The sequence below is a fragment of the Bufo bufo genome, chromosome 5, assembly GCF_905171765.1.
Source record: "Bufo bufo chromosome 5, aBufBuf1.1, whole genome shotgun sequence".
NCBI classification, from domain to species: Eukaryota; Metazoa; Chordata; class Amphibia; order Anura; family Bufonidae; genus Bufo; species Bufo bufo.
The window spans coordinates 565,261,114-565,285,251 of NC_053393.1; positions in this window are offsets into that span (position 1 = coordinate 565,261,114).

Sequence of the window (24,138 nt, forward strand, 5' to 3'; positions counted from 1 at the left end):
TGATTGAGGCCTGCCATATATTAGCTTCCACAAATACTGCTCTTCTCTACGGACTTTGGCACAGGGTCACTTTAAAAATGACAGGCAGAGGAAGAGGGAGGCAGTTCCGCAGGGGTGGTAGGGGTCGGGCAGGTGCACCAGGCCGGAGCCTAAGTGAGAAGTTGGAGAAGGTGTGATGACCGGACACCCTAGGGGTGATGTGTGCGTGAGCGTACTAGTGATAAGGTGCCAAGGATAGTAGTACTCATGGTTAAGTTGTCCCTTGGGGCCGGCAAGCAGTGGATGGGAAGACAGCACAAAATCTTCTGGGGCACTCTCGGTTGCAGGGAACACCAGCCAGATGAAAGTTGAGGTGCCCTTGATGGTGGTGGTGTTTAGGGTGCTTGTGGCAGCTGGGCCCCTGGTTTGTGCAAATGTTGGTGGTAGTAGTAATGATGATATAGAATAAGGAGACTAGAGCTTTCAACAAACTTTACTGAAGCTGATCCACAGGTCATCAATGTATACAAAAGTCATTTACATCAAGGCAGCTTTTACAGTGATTCAGATTAGTTCCCAGAAGTTGCATAAGGATTAGTCCTATATGACAATCAATCTTTCTCTCTCTTGTTTCTCCAGGCCGGAGGGATGAACTATCTCTGCTGTACTTTATAATCCTATTCTTCGGTATCCTCCTCTAGGAATGCTATACTCTGACAAATGGCCTTTTTATCTTTAATTATGGTGGATAGCTTGTAGCTTGAGATCTCTCCACCTAATGTAAAGGATTCTGGAGTCTGATAAATGATATCCTCATCCCCTCTCTGGGTTGCCTGGTGATACTGTAATCTTTTCCCTTCTATGGGCTGCTACATGGAACTAAGTATGGAGTTTGGATAACTCTCCACAATGGCTGCTGAGGTTCAGCTTGTCCTCAGACCCCACACACTGACCTTCTTCTTCCTGCACTGTGCACTGGGTGAGGGGTGGAGTCAGTCGTGGGAGGCCTGTTAGAACCGCCCCCTCCCTATGCAACTTTATGAGAACACATTTACAATTACAGTTTACATGAAACACAATCACAACATTAAGCAGTGTGTTTCAGGACATTGCATCCCCCCTTCTTTAATGTAAGTCATCCTCGACACACTCTTGCCACAATGATGCATCACCTGAAAAATACAAAAAAGAGAATGCATGCATATACACAATACCATTAATTCCTTCCTGCGGTTTCTCTTCATTGGCTGTAAGAGAATTGGGTTAGTGTCACGGCGGGCGTGCACTCAGACTCACAGATAACCCACCAACCAGGCTCTGGGCGAGAGACAGGGGAAGGGTCACCTCCTAGCTAATCCCTGACCTCTTTCCCTGCACTGCTCAGCCCACATGCAGACCTTAATGGTAGGTATGATGTGTCCCCGTGCCTGGGCTGAATTCACCCTAAATTCCCTAAGATGGTGAAGAGGGAAAATAGGAGCAGCCTGCTCGCACAGAACCTGGATGGGAGAGATGACACAAAACAACCAAACTAGAAATCACACTTATCTTTCTGTTCTGGAACAGACAACCTTCCTTCCTAGCTTCCAAGACCACAATGATTCCAATAATCCGCTCAGAGCACTGGGCTGGTATGCTATTTAAACTAATGACCCCACCCAGTGCACCTGATGAGAGGCGGATCCAGCACGGCTCCAGAACAAACACTAAACTCGTGCTGCTATCCTGGCCGACCTCCGCACATCGTCAGAGTGGTGCATGACAGTTAGGCATATCTATATATCAGGAATATCACAATATAGAATGGGTAACAAGGACCGTAGTTTCTCTTGTAACTGGGGAACTGGGGGTGCTGACCTGGTACAGGGAACAGTAAAGACCAGGATAGTCCATAATGTAAAACAAAAAGGGAACCTTCTCAGGAGGCTCACAGGGCATGAGTCCGTTCCCTGGACATGAAGCATGATGGTTGTAGAACATCATGGAGGGCTCTAGTGCGTCAAATTTAATCTCTGGGCACATGACCTGAACGTTGCTAAATAAGGGCAAAGGAGTCTTTAGAGAGTCCATAGGGCAAGGCAAATAATCAAGGCAATGAGTCTCTTACTCTGGCTCTGTAGCTCCAAATGTTGAACTGGAAGGGCTGGAAGTCTCCTCCTTGGCTGCTGTTGTAGGAACTTCCTATAACGGGCAGTCGGCTGACTTTTAATGGCACAGTCGGATCTCCGAAGTGGCTGTGGCTCTATAGGCCTTGGTTCAAGGTAACTTGGTACCTCTTGAGCTTCTGAGGATCCTTCACGAGATACTTCTTCCGGCTGAGGTGGGGCTGTATTAGTCTTGGCGGGAACAACAAAGTTAAGCCATGGTGTAAGGAACCAGTTTAGAGGATCTGAGTCTAATAATAGTTTTCCAATTGACTGTGTTGGTTCCTCTGGATAAGGTGACTTTTCCGGCAGTTGTTCTGTGGATGGAGTTTCTTGGATTAGAGCTTCTTTTAAACACAGCTTGAGACAGTTGCAATGCACTATTTGTGATGCTCTGTTCTCTTTGGTGATTTCGTAGATATTAGTCTCAGGATTAGGAATAGCTGTGATGGTGTAGGGTTCTCTTTCCCATTTATTATCCAGCTTACTAGTGCGCACATTTTTTATTTAGCCACACATGGTTACCAATTTTTAAGGGTTCTGCTTTTGCAGACTGATCATAGTCTTTCTGTTGCTTTTGGTGTACATTCGCCATGCGGATCTGAATAATCTCTTGGGCATCAGCAAGGCGTTTTTGATGTTCACTGACCCAATCAGTTTGTGGTAAAGGATTGATGGAATCTGGAACTTGCACATCCAAGGTGAAATCTGCAGGTAATCTGCCTTGACAACCAAACATAAGGTAATATGGGGTGTATCCAGTAGAACAATGGATGGTGTTATTGTAAATATACATCAATTGAGGTAGTAGAGTTGGGCAATCAGTTCTTTTAGCAGGTGGTTCAGCTCTCAACATCTCAATCAAGGTTTGGTTCATTTTCTCGCAAAGTCTGTTACCTTGAGGATGGTACACTGTTGTTCTCATCTTCTGACAATTGTGAAGTGAACATACTGTAGTTCATGGAAGAGTTGGGATTCAAAGGCAGATCCTTGATCTGTGAGAATCTTTTCAGGGCATCCATAGGGCAACAGGAAATTCTTCCAGAAAACATTTGGGGTGGTTTTGGCTGTCAAGTCTTTAACAGGTACAGCTACTACAAATTTGGTGTAGTCATCAATTATTGTCGTGGCGTAGGTATATCCTGAGCGACTTGGTTCTAGCTTTACGTGATCAATGGCCACTATCTCTAGAGGTGTTCGTCTTACAATAGGATGTAGTGATGCTCTTTGATCATGTCTCTCACTTCTTCCAATGGCACAAATGTTACATTCTCAACACCAATTTTCATTATCTTCTCTCATTTCAACCCAATAAAACCTTCAGCGGATGGTAGCTCCTGTTTTTTGTACACCAAAGTGTCCTGACCTATCGTGGTACATTTCAAGGACAATTCTGGCATCTCGGCGTGGTACGATAATTTGATACAGCCGATCATTAGTGATGGGATAAAGGGTTCTTCTCAACATTAGTCCCTTTTGCATAAACAGTTGCTTCCTGTGTCTCCATAGCTTGAGCAGCTCCGGATCTGCATTCTTTCTGCGGATTCTTTCTGGTGTTCTTCCACTAGTGAAGCATTCTTTTAGCTCACCTAATACTCTGCTCTCTGCTTGGAACTTGATCCACCTTTCTTTCTCAACTTGGGGTTCTGGATTTCTCTGCTGTTGGAATTTGAGGACTTCTTACCTTGGCCTTTGATGGTGGTAGCATCTTGTTGAGCAAAATGTTTATATAAAGCCGGCATCTCTACTTCTTCCCAAATGTCTTGCTGTTCAGTAGGATCTTGTTTGGTAGGCAGGCGGAATAAGGCTACTGTATTTTCATTTGACTTGCCTGTTCTGTACTTGACCATGAAGTTGTAGTTGGCAAGATGTGAGCTGTGTTGAGGTGCTCCAGTGGGTTGTTATCAGTATAGGTCATGGGGTTGCTGCGAGGTAGTCTCTACATTTTTCAGTAACAGACCACACAAGTGCGAGGAATTCCATCTTAAAGGAACTGTAGTACTGGTCATTTCTCTCGGCACCCCTAAGAGATCTGCTAGCATAAGCAATTACTCTCTCCTTTCCTTCTTGCAGTTGAGACAGGACAGCTCCAAGGCCTTTCTTACTGGCATCAGTGTAGAGATGGAATGGCTGTTGGTAGTCTGGATATCCTAAGACAGGTGGTTTGGTCAACCTTTTCTTCAGGGGTTGGAAAGCGATATCTCTGTCTTTATGCCATTCGATTGAAATCTGGGCTTTCTGGTACTTTTTGGGATGTTCTCTCAGGAGTTCTTGTATCAGCTCAGCAATCTGGGGGAAGTGAGGGATAAAACGTCTGTAGTTTCCTGCAAAACTAAGAAAACTTCTCACCTGTTTTTACTGTTAAAAGCCCACACAAGTGCGAGGAATTCCAGCTTTAAGGAACTGTAGTTCTGGTCATTTCTCTCTGCACCTCTAAGAGATCTGCTAGCATAAGCAATTACTCTCTCCTTACCTTCTTGCAGTTAAAACAGGACAGCTCCCAGGCCATTCTTACTGGCATCGGTGTAGAGATGGAATGGCTGTTGGTAATCTGGATATCCTAAGACAGGTGGTTCGTTCATCTTCTTCTTCAGGAGTTGGAAAGCGATATCTCTGTCTTCATTCCATTCGATTAATATCTGGGCTTTCTGGTACTTCTTGCGATGTCCTCTCAGGAGTTCTTGTATTGGCTCAGCAATCTGAGCATAGTGAGGGATAAAACGTCTGTAGTATCCTGCAAAACTAAGAAAACTTCTCACCTCTTTTATTGTGGTAGGAGTAGGCAAATTCCGGACTGCGGCTAACTTCTCTGGATCAGGCTTGACACCTTTAGAACTGACAATATGTCCCAGGTACTTGACTTCTGGTTTCAGTAGTGTGACTATCTGAATATGAGTGTCATGCCCCACTCTGACGATGTGCGGAGGTCAGCCAGGATTGCAGCACGAGTCTAGTATTTGTTTTAGAGCCGTGCTGGATCCGCCTCTCATCAAGTGCACTGGGTGGGGTCATTAGTTTAAATAGTACACCAGCCCAGTGCTCTGGGTGGATTATACTAATCATTGTGGTCTTGGAAGCCAGGAAGGAAGGTTGGCTGTCTGTTCCAGCTCAGGAAGATAAGTGTTATTTCAAGTTTGGTTGTTTTGTGTCATCTATCCCATCCAGGTTCTGTGCGAGCAGGCTGCTCCTATTTCCCCACTTCACCATCTCAGGGAATTCAGGGTTTTGTCAGCCCAGGCACGGAGACACCTCATACCTACCTTAAAGGTCTGTAGGTGGGCTGAGCAGTGCAGGGAAAGAGGTCAGGGATTGGTTAGGAGGTGACCCTTCCCCTGTCTCTCGCCCAGAGCCTGGTCGGTGCGTTATCTGTTAGACTGAGTGCACGCCCGCCGTGACATTATAATCCGCCATACTGTGACTGCCATCACTCAGTGGTTTTGTGATGGCGTCAATTGATGCACTGGTTGACCGCATGCAGGGGCTATCCCTAGAGGTTGTGGAGCTACGGGGTTCGGTCACACAGTGTCAGAGGGTTCTGGCATCAGGTACAGGTCAAATTGGTGGGGAGCCTAAAGTCGCTCTTCCCGAGAGATTTATAGGGGGTACGGATGATTTTTTCCGCTTTAAAGAGTCATGCAAATTGTACCTTCGTCTGTGTCCATTTTCATCAGGTAATGAAGATCAGAGGGTTGGTATCATCATGTCTCTGCTTAAAGGGGACGCGCAATCCTGGGCTTATTCTCTGCCGCCCGGTTCTCTGGCTCTTCAGTCGGTGGAGGAATTTTTCAAAGCCCTGGGATTGATTTACGATGACCCAGATCGGGTCTCGATGGCAGAATCGAAATTGCGTAACTTACTACAGGGTATACATACTGCAGAGGGTTACTGCACAGAGTTTAGGAGGTGGGCTACTGAGTCGGGGTGGAACGACCCCGCGTTACGTAGTCAGTTTTGTCAGGGGTTATCTGAAAGGTTGAAGGATGCCCTGGCTTTTCATGAGTACCCGGATACTTTAGAGAATGCAATGTCTTTGGCTATACGGTTGGATAGACGTATCAGAGAGAGGTGTAAGGGTCCCTCCGTGCAGGGGATCCCTCCTGCGTGTGGTTTTGTTTCTCCTACTGCCCAGGGTGATATTACTTATAGCTCTGGGGTAGGGGAGGAACCCATGCAGTTAGGTCAGATATCTTGCCATTCTGATAGTAGAGACTTTAGAAAAGTGCACAATCTATGTTACTATTGTGGAAAGAGGGGTCATTTTGTTTTTTCTTGTCCTTATGTTAAATCAAAGGTGGAAGAGAAAAAGAAAAAAAAACTTCCCTCACACTTGGTAGTATGAATGGTGTGGTGGAGCAGACAGGTATGCAAGCTCCCTGCAGTTCCCGTTTTCTCCTTTCAGCTATGGTGGCACTAGAGTCAAAAAATGTGTTTGTTGATGTATTCCTTGATTGTGGTGCTGGGGTAAACCTAATTGACTTTCTTTTCCTTCAAAACCTAGGACTAAGTACTTGCACGTTAGAGAACGAGATTCGTGTTTTTGCAATTCATTCTTCCCCTCTTTCTCAAAGGAGCCTTACTCACATTGTTCATGGTATTCACTTAAGGGTGGGTGATTCACATGCTGAAATTATGTCTTGTTTTGTCATGAAGGATTTGCCAGCTCCTATAGTTTTGGGGTTGCCATGGTTGACTAGACATAACCCAATTATAGACTGGCAAGCGAAACAAATCATTGGTTGGAGCGAGTTTTGTTCGGATAATTGTCTTGGCACATCTATCTCTGGTGTGTCCATTACGGCTTTACCTCAGTATCTCTCGGATTTTGCGGATGTCTTTTCGGAGGGTGGGGCTCAGGAATTGCCCCCTCATCGAGACTATGATTGTCCAGTTAATCTCATTCCGGGGGCTAAGTTGCCAAAGTCTCGGCTTTACAACCTCTCTCAACCCGAAAGAGAGGTCATGCGAAAGTATATCGCCGAGAGTTTGGCAAAGGGTCATATTAGACCATCTAAGTCTCCAGTGGCAGTAGGTTTGTTCTTTGTGAAGAAAAAAGATGGATCACTGAGACCGTGTTTGGATTTCCGGGAGTTGAACCGTATTACAGTCCGGGATCCATATCCCCTGCCTTTGATCTCTGATCTTTTTGATCAGATTGTTGGAGCCAAGGTGTTCTCCAAGTTGGATTTGAGAGGAGCCTACAATCTGATCCGGATCAAGGAGGGGGATGAGTGGAAAACGGCCTTCAATACGCACGAGGGTCATTTTGAGAACCTGGTGATGCCTTTTGGGTTGACGAACGCGCCAGCAGTATTTCAGCGATTCGTCAATGATATTTTTCATCACTTGGTGGGGAGGTTCGTAGTAGTTTACCTGGATGACATTTTAATTTATTCTCCTGATCTGAAGACCCATCAGGATCATGTGAGACAGGTTTTGACGATCCTTCGGGAGAATAAGTTATATGCCAAATTGGAGAAATGTTTGTTTGCGGTGCAAGAGCTTCCGTTCTTGGGATACATGCTTTCTGATTCCGGTTTTCGTATGGACCCCGAAAAGGTCCGGGCGGTTCTGGAGTGGGACCGACCAGAGAATCAGAAAGCTTTGATGCGGTTCTTGGGGTTTACGAATTATTATAGAAATTTTTTTTCGAATTATTCTACCCTAGTAAAATCTCTTACTGATATGACCAAGAAGGACGCCAATGTCTCTGTCTGGTCGGATGAGGCATTGCAGGCCTTTTCGGCTGTTAAGGAGCGTTTTGCGTCTGCTCCCATTCTGGTGCAGCCGGATGTGTCTCAGCCATTCGTAGTGGAGGTTGATGCATCAGAGGTGGGGGTTGGGGCGGTGCTGTCACAGGGTTAATCTCCTGGCAAGTGGGTCACGTGTGCCTTCTTCTCCAAGAAGCTCTCGGTCGCCGAGAGGAATTATGATGTTGGAGATAGAGAGTTGTTGGCTATCAAGTTGGCCTTTGAGGAATGGTGTATACAGACCATAAGAATTTGGCTTACCTGCAATCTGCCAAGCGTCTGAACCCTAGGCAGGCCAGATGGTCACTGTTTATTACCAGGTTCAATTTCGTGGTTACCTTTCGCCCAGGGGTCAAGAACGTCAAGGCAGATGCCTTGTCTCGCAGCTTTCCTGGGGGAGGTGATTCAGAAGATCCGGCGCCGATTTTGGCGAATGGGGTGGTGGTCTCCGCTCTGTACCCTGAATTGGAGATGGAGGTGTTGGGAGCCCAGGAGGGGGCTCCTGGTTCTTGTCAACCAGGAAGGTTGTTTGTTCCTGAGGGCCTACGATACAAGGTATTCAAGGAACATCACGATACTGTTCTCGCTGGACATCCTGGTGGTAAGTCCTCCTGTGATCTGGTATCCCGGAGGTTCTGGTGGCCAGGGTTACGTAAGAGCATTGAGAATTACGTGACAGCTTGTGAAACCTGCGCTCGGTCAAAGGTTGCTCATACTCGACCGCCTGGTTCACTTCTTCCATTGTTTATTCCATCTCGTCCTTGGACGCATTTGTCTATGGACTTTATTACGGATCTGCCGCGTTCCTCTGGGAGAACGGTGATTTTGATGATAGTTGACCGTTTCAGTAAAATGGCTCACTTTATACCACTAACGAGTCTTCCTAACGCTAAGACTCTTGCGCAGATTTTTGTGGATAATATTGTGAAATTGCATGGTATTCCTTCAGATGTGGTCTCTGATAGGGGCACGCAGTTTGTCTCCAGGTTTTGGAAGGCGTTCTGCTCTCGGCTTGGCATTTAACTTTCATTCTCTTCGGCTTTTCATCCGCAGTCGAATGGTCAGACGGAGCGTACTAATAAAAACCTGGAGACCTACTTGAGGTGCTTTGTGGCTGAGAATCAGGAGGACTGGTCCTCATTCTTGTCCTTAGCAGAATTTGCGTAGAATAACCGTAGGCAGGAGTCCACTGGTAAGTCGCCATTTTTTGGCGCATACGGTTTCCATCCTCAGTTTGGTACCTTTTCTGGGTCTGGTTCCTCTGGGATGCCAGAGGAGGAGAGAGTCTCTTCTGCTTTATCCTCTATCTGGCGGAGGATTCAAGGGAATTTGGAGAGGATGGGTGAGAGGTATAAACGAATGGCTGACAAGAGACGTATGACTGGTCCGGACCTGTGTGTGGGTGATCTGGTGTGGTTGTCCACTAAAAATATCAAATTGAGAGTGCCATCTTGGAAACTGGGTCCAAGATTTATTGGTCCGTATAAAATTTCTGCGGTGATCAATCCTGTGGCGTTTCGGCTGGATCTTCCGCAGACTTGGAGGATCCATGATGTGTTCCACAGGTCTTTCGCCATTGCCTCCTCCTCCTGTTCTAGTCGAGGGAAACTTAGAGTTTGAGATCTCCAGGATTCTCGACTCTAGAGTTCTTCGGGGTTCCCTTCAGTACCTGGTGCACTGGAGGGGATACGGCCCTGAGGAGAGGATGTGGGTTCCGGCGGTGGATGTCAACGCCAGCCGACTGGTGAGGGCCTTTCATAGGTCCCATCCGGATAAGGTTGGTCCGGGGTGTCCGGAGGTCACCCGTAGAAGGGGGGGTACTGTCATGCCCCACTCTGACGATGTGCGGAGGTCGGCCAGGATAGCAGCACGAGTTTAGTGTTTATTTTATTTTGGAGCCGTGCTGGATCCTCCTCATCAAGTGCACTGGCTGGGGTCATTAGTTTAAATAGTACACCAGCCCAGTGCTCTGGGCGGATTATACTAATCATTGTGGTCTTGGAAGCTAGGAAGGAAGGTTGGCTGTCTGTTCCAGCTCAGGAAGATAAGTGTTATTTCAAGTTTGGTTGTTTTGTGTCATCTATCCCATCCAGGTTCTGTGCGAGCAGGCTGCTCCTATTTCCCCACTTCACCATCTCAGGGAATTCAGGGTTTTGTCAGCCCAGGCACGGAGACACCTCATACCTACCTTAAAGGTCTGTAGGTGGGCTGAGCAGTGCAGGGAAAGAGGTCAGGGATTAGTTAGGAGGTGACCCTTCCCCTGTCTCTCGCCCAGAGCCTGGTTGGTGCGTTATCTGTTAGACTGAGTGCACGCCCGCAGTGACAATGAGTTACCTTCTGTCATTCCCTTATTCCCATGAAATTATATTGCCAAGAATCCACAGAGTAAAATATCGTTGGTGTCGCATAATAATCCACACAGGAGCCAAAGCTTCATGCTGGAACAAAAAACATTTAATGAAAAGCAAGGGCATTCAATTTAAACAGCATCAAACTCCTCCTCTGAGCCAGCGAGACAATGGAGTTTTGGAAACTCAATTTACAAAACAGGGGCTTGGTCACATGGCTTACAAGCAATCACTGTGTCTTTTCCAAGACAATGGCCAAAGTGTTATCTTGTGTATTTTCATTAAGTAGATCAGTCTTGTGGTTAGAAGCAGACGGAGTGTCTGGAAGTGTGTGTACACATGTCCTTGATACACAAAGATGTCTACGTCCATTGTTAGGAGTAGGTATCTATGAGGATTAAGTAGCAGGGAGGTAAAATAACTGAACGGTTACTGGGGAGTTCTTCACAAGTAGGTAGCACTTAGAGGGTTTGATCTTGAGTCCGTGCTTGATGAGGACTTAAAAAACTTCTGCAAGATGTTTTAAGTGGTCTTCATAGGATTTAGAGTAGATGATGAAATCATCTAGTTATAACAAGACAGTTTCAAAGTTCTTGTGGCCTAAACATCGTTCCATTAGTCTTTAGAAAGTTCCAGGTGCATTGCAAAGTCCAAACGTCATATAGTTAAATTCAAATAGGCCCAGAGAGGTAGTAAATGCTGTTTTTTCACGATCTTCAGGAGCCATGGTTAAATCCAGAGTAGAAAAGTAAGCGGAGGATCCTAATGCTGTCAAGGACTCCTTGATTCTCGGTAAAGGATAGGCATCCTTGTGGGTAATTTGATTAATCTTCCTGTAGTCCACACAAAATCGAATGTTACCATCTTTCTTTCAGACAAGGACTAGAGGTGCAGCCCATGGACTATGACTGTCTTTGATGATTTTTGAATCTTTCACCTCCTGGATCATCTTTTTCAATGATTGGTACATAGTTGGTGGTATAGGCCGGTACCTTTCTTTAATTGGAGGGTGTGGCGAAACCAACCTCGCCACTGGGTTTTGGAGAGGACTGGCTGCTGGCCTCTTGCCCCTGGATTATGGGCCATATACTAACTTTTAAACCCCTGAACCTATTCAAGTGAATTTTGGATAGGTTTGTCCCCAAGTTATACTGTTTAAATTGATGTAAGTTATATGTATGGCCAATGTAAACTCACAAAGTTGTAACAATTTATAATAAGTGTAACTTGTCAGCTTGGGAGGAAAATGCTGGGTGTGTTTCTATTGTGCCATTGTCCCATTGTGTGTTTAAATGGTGATGTATGTTCTGTTGTCCTCACATGTGTATTGGCGATCTCCCTTTGTCCTCAGAGATAATTGGATTGCTCCTCAGGTTGTCTCCGGGACAGAGAGGAGGAGACCATGATGCATTGTGGGGATATGTTGTATTTGTCCTATGTCACAGTCTTCATTCTGGTCCTCTGGGGGTGTGAACGATTGGTTGCTGTAGTTACATTGTATGTGTTGTAAATTACTGATTGGTTGTATTTCAAACCCCTGTGGGCAGTACTATGTTTGTGGTTTATGAATAAAAGAGGCTGTACGTGAAGTACAGTCAGACCACTGCTTGACCCTCAACACGGAGCCTTGTCTCGTTATTGGGGGGATCCGCTGTATGCTGTTAGAGGACCGATTGCCAGAAGTGTAAGATCCCTGTTTGTCTGCTAGCAGCTATTCGTGAGGTTCCAGTTTGGAGTGCTACTTTGTATCCAGTTCGGGAGTTTGGTGTATCCTGCAGTAGCTGTGCCTGTCTCTCAGAAAGGGGCTTATCGCCTAAACGGATTTTAACCCCTTGTCTGCTGAAACGGTCCGTTACATTGGTGGCAAGCAGCGGGATCGTTCCTACAGCCAGAAGGACAGCTACAGGAGACACCATTTCTGTGGATTCTACAATTTAAGGGCAACGCATGTCCCAGTACAGCGACCCTAAAAGCAACAGGATGGAACCAGCAGTGTTATACGAGGAGGAGGACCTGGATGGCCAGGATGCATTAAGGAAAGGCATCTGGTACCAGGCCCTGGATAATGTACAATACCAGCGGGGTGAGAGTCTCCCCAGTGAAGAGCAGCGGTTGCAGAAGCAAGTGGCCCTGCAGATGCCCTTCCTGGGAGAGCAGCCCCTGGAGGAATGGGTGAAGGATCTAGAGCACCGGGTATGGCAGGAGCTATGGCTGGAGGATGCCTACCAGGCGCTTTGGTGGTATATGGCACAGTATATACCCTGGACAGCCGAACATGACAAGCCAGAGGGAGAGGCGTTTGATGGTCCTGGCTTGTTATGGGAGTCCTTTGCAGAGCCTGACTTCGGGAGCCCTGCACAGTCCAGACTTCAGGACATTTTCTATGAGAGGGAGGCTAGGCATGAGTGGGATGACCCCCATGAGGTAGAGCAAGACCTGGCTCACCTAGCAACCCTGGAGTGGAAACTGGAGCAGGACTACCGAGATCTCTTCCACTCCATTGAGAAGGCTCAGCAGGACGGTAAGGTGACAGACCCAAATCCAGACCCATTCAGCTGGGCAGATATTGTAGAGTGTTACTGGGAAGGACCCCAGGTGGCAGGTAGAGATGGGACCGAGGTCTCCCCACCGGTCCTGCAGGGAATTGGGAGCCCAGTCTCCATTCCCCAGCGGCAGTGTGAAATGCAGGGAGAGGAGAGCAGCGTCCTCCCTCCCCAGCGGCAGGCTGAGTTACAGGGGGCAGAGGTAGTTGTTCCTGCCCCCCAGCAGCAGAGTGATATGCCGGGAAGGCAGTGGGAAGTGCAGGGAGAGGAGAGCAGCGTCCTCCCTCCCCAGCGGCAGGCTGAGTTACAGGGGGCAGAGGTAGTTGTTCCTGCCCCCCAGCAGCAGAGTGATATGCCGGAAAGGCAGTGGGAAGTGCAGGGAGAGGAGAGCAGCGTCCTCCCTCCCCAGCGGCAGGCTGAGTTACAGGGGGCAGAGGTAGTTGTTCCTGCCCCCCAGCAGCAGAGTGATTTTTTTGGGAATTGGGAGCCCAGTCTCCATTCCCCAGCGGCAGAGTGTCCAGCAGGGAATAGAGAGCCCAGTCTCCTTTCCCCAGCAGCAGGACACTGTATTGAGAGCGGAGACGGTCAGTCGCCCTCCCCAGCGGCTGGAAGTATGTATGGGAGAGGAGCTCGTTACCCCCTCTCCCCAGCGACAGCTTAACGCACCAGGGGGAGACAGTAAGCCCCACAACCGTGCAGATGGGACCGTGGTCTCTGCACTTACAGCACAGGGGGTAGAGACAGTCGGTCTCCCCCTCCAAAAACCAGACTCTAAGCCAGGGAGCAACACAGAGACTGGGAGTACCAGCTTCCAACATAACCTTGGTGGACTCACTGGACAGAGACAGGCTACCAAATGCAACAGGTCCAGTATTGGGTTGTGGGTGGGCTGCCAGACTAACTCAGGTACCGACCGGCGTGAGGTCAGGTACCTGGTTAGTCTTCCCTGGGGGGGGGGAGATGTGTGGCAAAACCAACCTCGCCACTGGGTTTTGGAGAGGACTGGCTGCTGGCCTCTTGCCCCTGCATTATGGGCCATATACTAACTTTTAAACCCCTGAACCTATTCAAGTGAATTTTGGATAGGTTTGTCCCCAAGTTATACTGTTTAAATTGATGTAAGTTATATGTATGGCCAATGTAAACTCACAAAGTTGTAACAATTTATAATAAGTGTAACTTGTCAGCTTGGGAGGAAAATGCTGGGTGTGTTTCTATTGTGCCATTGTCCCATTGTGTGTTTAAATGGTGATGTCTGTTCTGTTGTCCTCACATGTGTATTGGCGATCTCCCTTTGTCCTCAGAGATAATTGGATTGCTCCTCAGGTTGTCTCGGGGACAGAGAGGAGGAGACCATGATGCATTGTGGGGATATGTTGTCCTATGTCACAGTCTTCATTCTGTTCCTCTGGGGGTGTGAACGATTGGTTGCTGTAGTTACATTGTATGTGTTGTAAATTACTGATTGGTTGTATTTCAAACCCCTGTGGGCAGTACTATGTTTGTGGTTTATGAAGAAAAGAGGCTGTACGTGAAGTACAGTCAGACCACTGCTTGACCCTCAACACGGAGCCTTGTCTCGTTATTGGGGGGATCCGCTGTATGCTGTTAGAGGACCGATTGCCAGAAGTGTAAGATCCCTGTTCGTCTGCTAGCAGCTATTCGTGAGGTTCCAGTTTGGAGTGCTACTTTGTATCCAGTTCGGGAGGTTGGTGTCCTGCAGTAGCTGTGCCTGTCTCTCAGAAAGGGGCTTATCGCCTAAACGGATTTTAACCCCTTGTGTGCTGAAACGGTCCGTTACATTGGTGGCAAGCAGCGGGATTGTTCCTACAGCCAGAAGGACAGCTACAGGAGACACCATTTCTGTGGATTCTACAATTTAAGGGCAACGCATGTCCCAGTACAGCGACCCTAAAAGCAACAGGATGGAACCAGCAGTGTTATACGAGGAGGAGGACCTGGATGGCCGGGATGCATTAAGGAAAGGCATCTGGTACCAGGCCCTGGATAATGTACAATACCAGCGGGGTGAGAGTCTCCCCAGTGAAGAGCAGCGGTTGCAGAAGCAAGTGGCCCTGCGGATGCCCTTCCTGGGAGAGCAGCCCCTGGAGGAATGGGTGAAGGATCTAGAGCACCGGGTATGGCAGGAGCTATGGCTGGAGGATGCCTACCAGGCGCTTTGGTGGTATATGGCACAGTATATACCCTGGACAGCCGAACATGACAAGCCAGAGGGAGAGGCGTTTGATGGTCCTGGCTTGTTATGGGAGTCCTTTGCAGAGCCTGACTTCGGGAGCCCTGCACAGTCCAGACTTCAGGACATTTTCTATGAGAGGGAGGCTAGGCATGAGTGGGATGACCCCCATGAGGTAGAGCAAGACCTGGCTCACCTAGCAACCCTGGAGTGGGAACTGGAGCAGGACTACCGAGATCTCTTCCACTCCATTGAGAAGGCTCAGCAGGACGGTAAGGTGACAGACCCAGATCCAGACCCATTCAGCTGGGCAGATATTGTAGAGTGTTACTGGGAAGGACCCCAGGTGGCCGGTAGAGATGGGACCGAGGTCTCTCCACCGGTCCTGCAGGGAATTGGGAGCCCAGTCTCCATTCCCCAGCGGCAGTGTGAAATGCAGGGAGAGGAGAGCAGCGTCCTCCCTTCCCAGCGGCAGGCTGAGTTACAGGGGGCAGAGGTAGTTGTTCCTGCCCCCCAGCAGCAGAGTGATATGCCGGGAAGGCAGTGGGAAGTGCAGGGAGAGGAGAGCAGCGTCCTCCCTCCCCAGCGGCAGGCTGAGTTACAGGGGGCAGAGGTAGTTGTTCCTGCCCCCCAGCAGCAGAGTGATTTTTTTGGGAATTGGGAGCCCAGTCTCCATTCCCCAGCGGCAGAGTGTCCAGCAGGGAATAGAGAGCCCAGTCTCCTTTCCCCAGCAGCAGGACACTGTATTGAGAGCGGAGACGGTCGGTCGCCCTCCCCAGCGGCTGGAAGTATGTATGGGAGAGGAGCTCGTTACCCCCTCTCCCCAGCGACAGCTTAACGCACCAGGGGGAGACAGTAAGCCCCACAACCGTGCAGATGGGACCGTGGTCTCTGCACTTACAGCACAGGGGGTAGAGACAGTCGGTCTCCCCCTCCAACAACCAGACTCTAAGCCAGGGAGCAACACAGAGACCGGGAGTACCAGCTTCCAACATAACCTTGGTGGACTCACTGGACAGAGACAGGCTACCAAATGCAACAGGTCCAGTATTGGGTTGTGGGTGGGCTGCCAGACTAACTCAGGTACCGACCGGCGTGAGGTCAGGTACCTGGTTAGTCTTCCCTGGGGGGGGGAGATGTGTGGCAAAACCAACCTTGCCACTGGGTTTTGGAGAGGACTGGCTGCTGGCCTCTTGCCCCTGGATTATGGGCCATATACTAACTTTTAAACCCCTGAACCTATTCAAGTGAATTTTGGATAGGTTTGTCCCCAAGTTATACTGTTTAAATTGATGTAAGTTATCTGTATGGCCAATGTAAACTCACAAAGTTGTAACAATTTATAATAAGTGTAACTTGTCAGCTTGGGAGGAAAATGCTGGGTGTGTTTCTATTGTGCCATTGTCCCATTGTGTGTTGTTTTTTTTGGATAAATATATATTTTTATTTTCCAAATCATGATATTAGTACATAAAACAGTAATAATCACAACGGTATGCCTAGCATGGCAATCATAGACATCCTTACAAGAAGAAAAATTCCATACAACATCCTAAGAACACCCTCACGACAATATACAGTAATAACTATATCCACTCCCCCCCCCCATTGGCTGCCGTCCACTCCATTCATCAATATATAAAATAATATTAATTATGGCTATGTAGATCTGAGTGCAATTCTCCGTTTCCTTTCAATGTCCTCATAAACTCTAATTTTTTGAAGATATGAACCCCACTCCCTTGTCGAGGGCGGGGAGACAGAGCCCCAATACTTTATCAATATAGCTTTAGCGACCATCAATCCCTGCATCCAAATCCGTCTGACCTGGGCCGGAACTTCCACTTCTGACCCACATTCTCCAAAAAGCACTATCAAAACCCCCGGGTTATAATTCATTGAGCTCTCCCTTTGTAGGGTAGCGAAAACCTCATCCCAATAGCTTCTTATTTTGCTGCAGCTCCAAAGCAAGTGGACATAGTCCGCATTATTATATCCACATTTGGAGCAGCAGCAATCCCGATCTTTATTTTGGGGAAATTTTCCCTGGATTTTAGGCGTATAGTAAAGTCTATGGAGGATCTTAAATTGGATTAACCTGTGCGCACTGGAAGCTGACGCCCTTCTCACATTCCTATAGATAGTAGACCACTGTAGTGGGGGGCAATTCAACTCTTGCTCCCACTTATCTGTGCTTTTGAAAGGTGTTACAGTTGCCAGTGACATTCGGAGTTTTGCATAAAGTCTAGATAACTTCACCTTTTCATCCTTCTGAGCGTCACAAAAATCAAAAAATATATTCTCTCGTGGAAAAAAGGGGCCTCTATTCCTAGAGGCTTCAAATATATGTTTCAAACGTGAATACATAAATAAATCTAATGGTGAACTATCAGTAAAACCAAATTCCAAAAGTGATTTAAACTGACCCATATAAAAAAGGTCAGACACCCTATTGATACCATTACGTACCCAATAACCAAAATCTGTAATTTTGAAGAACTCCTCCAGCCCCCTGTTCTCCCACAGAGGGGTGAAAACAAACGGACCGGAAGATTTAAGGATCTTTTTCAGTCTGTTCCAGACCCTCTGCAGTGAGCACGGGACCAACAAGGACCTCCTCATTCCCATAAACCCAGTCTCCAAACATGCAAAAATATTATCAAGTGGTTTATCAAAAACTTTAGTCAAATATTGTGAAAGTAAACTCTCCTTAGAACAGCAACAACGCTGAATCTGTGCACACAAATAATAACCTTGAAAAAAGGGTAATGACAGCCCCCCATCTAGCTCCGACAACCATAGATATCTCTGCTTTATACGAACCCTCTTCCTTCCCCAAATTAAATCATTGATCATAGCCTCTAACCTATGGAAGAAAATATCATCTATCCAAATGGGGGAGGCACACAACGGAAATAAAACTATCGGGAGGATAATCATTTTAATCAGCGCTATTCGATCCGTCTGTGCCAGTATCAGCTTCCGCCAAGCGCAGATTTTGTCCCTGACTTTATTCAGAGCCGGGGCCAGATTAAGATCGTAAAACCTATTTATAGGGAGGCCAATCTTAACCCCCAAATAATCTAAAGTGTCATTGGGGACCAAAACACGAACTCGCCTCCCCTCATCTACAGCTTTCCGATTTAGCGGGAGGAGCGATGATTTTGACCAATTTATTCTATAGCCTGATAGCTTACCATAATCTTCTATTATCTCTATGACATACGGGAGAATTTTCCACCCCTGGTCCAGGAACAGAATCACGTCATCGGCATATAGACTTATTTTATCGCCCGCTCCCGCCACCCCAAAACCGTCTATACGACTATCTAAGCGAATCCGAGAAGCCAATGGTTCAATAAAGAGAGCGAAGAGGAGAGGAGACAGGGGGCAACCCTGTCGCATCCCTCTCTGCATCGTAACGGGGGAAGATCTAATACTATTGATACTAATACATGCAACAGGATGTGCATATAGCATTTGAGTCATTTCCAAAAAGGGATTCCCAATGCCAAAATGGGACATTGTAGCCCACAGAAAAGGCCACTCCATCCTGTCAAACGCCTTTGCGGCGTCTAAAGACAGAATGGAGTGGTCTATACTACCCCCAACAGACAGATTCAAATAAACCCTATATAGACTCATCTGTATTTGCCGTCCCAGAATAAAGCCCGTCTGATTGGGGTGTACCAAACCCGCTATAACCCTCTTTAGACGATTAGACAAAATTTTGGCGAAAATCTTATAATCCGTATTCAGGAGTGATATGGGTCTATATGACCCCATATCACACGGATCCTTGTCCTTTTTCAAGACCAAGATAATCACTGCTTCCCCAAATGATGGAGGTAAAGAGCAGCATGCACGGGATTCATTCAGGACTAGAAGCAGGATCGGCAAGAGTGCGCTAGCGTGGTACCTATATAGATCAAACGGCAATCCATCTGATCCAGGGGCTGATTTATATTTTAGAGAGGAAAGAGTCGCCTGGAGTTCCTATAACAGAATAGGGGAATCCAAGCGCTCTCTATCTTGAGTGCATAACTGGGGGAGCTCTAATTTTTGAAGGTATTGATCCATAACGGTGCGACTGAACATAGACTCAGATTTATAGAGGGTAGAGTAATATTTCGCAAATTCCTCCCTTATCTCCTCTGCAGAGTTCACCCCAACACCCTGTAGGTTCCTAATTTCTCTTATACTGGTAGACTCCCTTTTGTTGGCCACCAAGCGAGCCAGAAACCTGCCCGTTTTACCAGATTCGCAAAAACGATTCTGGCCTTGAATTAGGAGCTTATGTTGTGCTTTTTTATAGAGGAGCGTCTTAAGCTGTAAATTGGCCTCTTTTAACTGTTTAATAGATTGCTCCGTATAGGAGTCAATTAATGCGGTGCGTAAACTCCTTATTAAGTCTGTCAATTGTTGTTCCCTGCGCCGTACTTCCGTTCTGAACCTATTAATTCTACTAAAGTATAAGCCCCTTATATGAGCCTTCAAAGCGTCCCACACATAATGGATATGTGCCAATCCTACATTAAGGTCCCAAAATTCCCGAATATCTTGGTCTATTTGGGATTGCTCCCCTATCACATCAAACCAGTGCGGGTTCAGTTTAAAGGTTCTACCTATATTTGGAGCCTCCTTAAACACAACAAGAACTGGGGAGTGATCCGAGATTCCGTGGGGCTCATATCTCATTCTCAGGACTCGATCGCACAGATCACGACTTGCGAACGCCAGATCTATACGGGACATTGACCCGAATGACTGGCTAAAACATGAAAAGATTTTTTTATTGCCATATAGGTGGCGCCAGATATCGACCAGCGCCAGCTCCTGGCATACAGCAGTCAAGGGGGATCCCGCGCGCCCGCGCCCGGAGAACGACGAGAACCGGTCCAACTCAGGATCAGGTACTGCATTAAAGTCACCTGCCACTAAAAGCGCACATTGATTTTTTGTGGATATATATTGAACTAGCAACGCAAACACCGTTGCATTAAATGGTGGGGGGATATATATAAAAGCCAGTATGACCTCCTGTCCTTTCCAATACCCATGAAGAAATACAAATCTACCCTCTTTATCAATCAAATTATCTAGTGGTTGATACTCCATCCCGTGATGAATATATACGCTGATCCCTCTTGCATAAGAAGAGTAGCAAGTGTGGTACTCAAGAGAAGCCCATCTCCTTTTCAGTGTGTAAATCCTATCTACTGTAGCATGGGTCTCTAGTAGTACCACAATCGCCGGCAGGTGGCGGACTACAAGGTCAAACACCACCGTCCTCTTCACCCTGTCTCCCAGCCCTCTCACATTCCAAAATAGAATGTTACACGGCATATCCTATAATAAAGAGAAAAAAAAATAAAAAAATTCCAAAACCCCCTTCCTTAACGGAGAGGCATGCATATCTACACAGCAAACGACGGCAGCCAATCCCTCCCTTAAACCCACCCCCAGAAACCCCCCCTATCTGGTTGACAGGGCATTTCTCAATACCCATCAACCTCCCCCCCGCCACCTCCCCTCATTAGCCTCCCCCCTCACCCACCTTCCGCACCGTTCATAGACCCTTTAAGTCCAACCATTGCGCCACTTCCGTCTGTGTGGAAAAAAACCGCACCGAGTCATTATGTACCACTCTCAGTTTAGCGGGATATAACATTGAATAGTTAATCTTAGCTGCAATCAATCTTTTTTTCACTTCAAAGAAGGATCTTCTTTTATTTTGGGTTTCTCGCGAAAAATCGGGAAAGATTGATATCAAATTACCATTAAATTGTGTGTCTGCTACTTCTCTTTTGCGTCTAAGGACCCAGTCACGATCCTTAGAGCAAACAAATTTTGCCAGGATTGCCCTAGAAGGGGCCCCTGGAGGAGGTTTTTTAAAGGGGATTCTATGGGCTCTCTCCACACAGAAGGTAGACACATCATAGTCTGGTCCCAGACTCTCTACCAGCCATTTCTGAATGAAATTTGACGGGTTATCCTGTTCTACTCCTTCTGGGAACCCTACTAGCCGCAGATTATATCTACGAGATCTGTCCTCCAGCTCTACCACTTTCCTTCTTAACCAAGAGCGGTCTTCATCTACCTCTTCTAGTCTGTTCTTTAATTGACCATTCTCCGCGGTGACAGAGTTGACTGCTGATTCCAATTCCTTTACTTTTAGTCTCAACTTCACCATTTCGTCTCTTATTATGGTGACATCACCTTGAACTACTGCAAGGGAAGAAGTCAACTCTGCCACCGAGGTATTAGTAGCATTTACTACTCCCAATATATCCTGGAGTTTTTTATTGATACTATCAAAACCTTCACTATGGGAGGAGCTGGCCTTTGATAAACCCCGTTCTAACTGATCCATATTTTCTAATCCAGACTCGGGCTGGGCGGCAGACCTATGTACCCCACCTCTAGTTTTAGGTGGTGGTGACTTCAGAAATTTATCTAATCGGGCCTGTGGGCTCCCCCCTGCCCCTCCTTTTGGGGAAGTCACTCCTCCTGATTTCCGAAACTTTGGCGGCATTTTATTTATTTTTTTTTTTTTTATTTTTTTTTTTCCCCCCCCCCTCCCTTTAGCTAAATAGGTGAGCTACAATTAAAGACACACTTCAATACAAAAAGCTATAAACCCAACACGTCCCCACAAAAAGCCGGTTGTTACTAGTATCAGGTACCCCTAAGCAGGAGAAGATAACTTATAAGTAAGCATACCCCCAAGGGAAAGCGGGTACTAAATAGATACGCACCCCCAAACACATAGTAATTGCGCACTAAAAAATAAAAAGTTACATCCCCCAAATAGAAAGGCTATAGACGGTTGCAGGTAATTATATAAAGATCATCCCCTAGAGCAGAGAGCGGTTCCAGACCGCTAACAAACAAAATATAGTTGGTAATCATTCTATGAGAGTCATGTTAGTGACAGTGTGGCAGAGCCACTAAATAACTAGATAACTTGATGACATAACTATATAACTTATTGCAATTGGTATTAGTATGTAAGTCCAGTTCACTGAGTAGAACACCAGTAATAACACCGCTCTTGCTTTCTGAATAGAGCCTCAAACATATAGCTTTCAGCCACCCCGCTATAATGCCAAGGGCACCCAAATAAGGCCCCCACTGACGCATTTAATTTCCAACAGGACAGTCCATCTAGACGGCCCATCCAAATGGGAAAAACAGAGGGGGTCCTAGCCTCTATCAATGGGAACGGATCCTCTTGGGCCTTGTTGCTTCATTTGTAGAGAAGAAGGGAAGGGGGGGAACCGTTCCTTACGTTCCCAGGGCCCAGCTCCAGTGACCACAGCTAGACATGCAGCTAACAGTCCCACGGGGATCCAGTAAGGACCACAGAGATATCGTGGATTAAAGTATCCCCCAGTCTCACAGCGCCCCCCGCCAACCACACCAGATCAAAACCGCCTCCCAAAGATGTGTTAGCATGTTAGTCAAGGGCAAAAAACACCCCCAATTCACCCACCGGTCACCAAACCCAAGCTCTCCACTCCTCCCGCGGAAACCGCAGGTCAGCAATAACGCAGGCTCAGCAGCTCCTGCACCCCCAACACCTCACAGGCAACGGACGATATGCAGAGAGCCACGAGGACGCCACCGATCCGAGGCGATGCACAACATGAGAGGATCACAGCCGGGAGGCAAACGGAGAGCAGTGGAAACACATTACAGCGGGCCGCAGGCAGTGGGACAAGGCAGGTACCGTAAAGCAGGCAGCAAGCGGTGGGACGAAGCTGCAGGTAGCGGACCACATCAGGTAGCGGGGGGGCGCTCAGGGCAGCTAGCAGGCGATGAGAGCGTCAAAGCGGGACCCAGCAGGCAGAGGGACAGAGCAGGAAGCGGCAGGTCCCATCAGGTAGCAGGAAGCCGCTCAGAGCTGGTAACGGAGCGGCGGGCGGCAGGCCGAGCGTAGTTCCATCGATCAGATCGGGGCTCGATTGGTCAGGGCCGGTCTGGAAGCGGCGTTAGCGTTAGCTTCAGCGATTACATCCAGGAGCGAGGTGGGGAGAGAGAGGAGAGGGCAGCCAGAGGAGGAGCGCGGCACCCCCTACGTCATGCCGCTCCCCCCATTGTGTGTTTAAATGGTGATGTATGTTCTGTTGTCCTCACATGTGTATTGGCGATCTCCCTTTGTCCTCAGAGATAATTGGATTGCTCCTCAGGTTGTCTCGGGGACAGAGAGGAGGAGACCATGATGCATTGTGGGGATATGTTGTCCTATGTCACAGTCTTCATTCTGGTCCTCTGGGGGTGTGAACGATTGGTTGCTGTAGTTACATTGTATGTGTTGTAAATTACTGATTGGTTGTATTTCAAACCCCTGTGGGCAGTACTATGTTTGTGGTTTATGAATAAAAGAGGCTGTACGTGAAGTACAGTCAGACCACTGCTTGACCCTCAACACGGAGCCTTGTCTCGTTATTGGGGGGATTCACTGTATGCTGTTAGAAGACCGATTGCCAGAAGTGTAAGCTGATTCCTGTTCGTCTGCTAGCAGCTATTCGTGAGGTTCCAGTTTGGAGTGCTATTTTGTATCCAGTTCGGGAGGTTGGTGTCCTGCAGAAGCTGTGCCTGTCTCTCAGAAAGGGGCTTATCGCCTAAACTGATTTTAACCCCTTGTCTGCTGAAACGGTCCGTTACAGAGGGTGTGAATCGGTAGGGAGGGTGTGAACCGGTAGGGATGGTGTACTTAATTACACTGACCTCTCCATAATCTGAAGGATGTTTACTGAAGACTTGATGCTGTTCCTTCACGACTTTTAAGACTCCTTTAATTTGTTCCTCAGGTGTAGAAGTATCTCCCACATTGAGTTCTTTTCACCATAATATATTTGGAGTATTCAGCTTCTGAGTAGACTGTTGAGTCGTAGTTGCAGGTACACTGATAACATCTTGAAAAGTGACTTGTAACAACTGAGCAACAGGGTAGTGCTTATTCAAAGATATACTGTTATTACTTAAGTTCAGGAGACGAATTGGCACTTTACCTTGAGAAACAGTTGTAACACCCCAGAGTTGTGTTACTAAACTCTTCTACCCCGCTACAATCTGTTAAGAGCCTTAACCTTGTCATCTAATGCAATTTTACATTATATACTCACAACTGTGCATTCTAAACCTTGTCAAATGTATAATTGTTGCAATTTCCATGTT